Consider the following 883-nt stretch of genomic DNA (forward strand, 5'->3'; position numbering starts at 1 on the left):
CCTCAAAGATCCCTGACTTCTCCATTACAGAGAGAGGCATGAGGTTTACACTTGACCCTAAGTCACACAAGGCCTTCTTGAAGGTCATGGTGCCTATGGTACAAGGTATTGAAAACTTCCCAGGATCCTGTCTCTTTTGAGGCAGTTTCTGCCTAGACAAGTCATCCAATTCTTTGGTGAGCAAAGGGGGTTCATCCTCCCAAGTCTCATTGCCAAATAACTTGTCATTTAGCTTCTCAAATAACTTGTCATTCAACTTCATGATTGCTCCAAGGTATTTAGCAATTTGCTCTTCAGTGACATACTCATCCTCTTCAGAGGAAGAATACTCATCAGAGCTCATGAATGGCAGAAGTAAGTCCAATGGAATCTCTATGGTCTCATTTTGAGCCTCAGATTCCTATGGTTCCTCATTGGGAAACTCATTGGAGGCCAATGGATGTCCATTGAGGTCTTCCTCAGTGGCGTTCACTGTTTTTCCTTCCTCCCAAAATTCGGCCATGTTGATGGCCTTGCACTCTCCTTTTGGATTTTCTTCTGTATTGCTTGGGAGAGTACTAGGAGGGAGTTCAGTAATTTTCTTGCTCAGCTAACCCACTTGTGCCTCCAAGTTTCTAATGGAGGACCTTGTTTCAGTCATGAAACTTTAAGTGGTTTTGACTAGATCAGAGACCATGGTTGCTAAGTCAGAATTACTCTGCTTAGAACTCTCTGTCTGTTGCTGAGAAGATGATGGAAAAGGCTTGCTATTGCTAAACCTGTTTCTTCCACCATTATTGTTGAAACCTTGTTGAGGTCTCTGTTGATCCTTCCATGAAAAATTTGGATGATTTCTCCATGAAGGATTATAGGTGTTTCCATAGGATTCTCCCATGTAATTCAC

The sequence above is a fragment of the Arachis duranensis genome, chromosome 9, assembly GCF_000817695.3.
Source record: "Arachis duranensis cultivar V14167 chromosome 9, aradu.V14167.gnm2.J7QH, whole genome shotgun sequence".
In the NCBI taxonomy this organism is placed as follows: Eukaryota; Viridiplantae; Streptophyta; class Magnoliopsida; order Fabales; family Fabaceae; genus Arachis; species Arachis duranensis.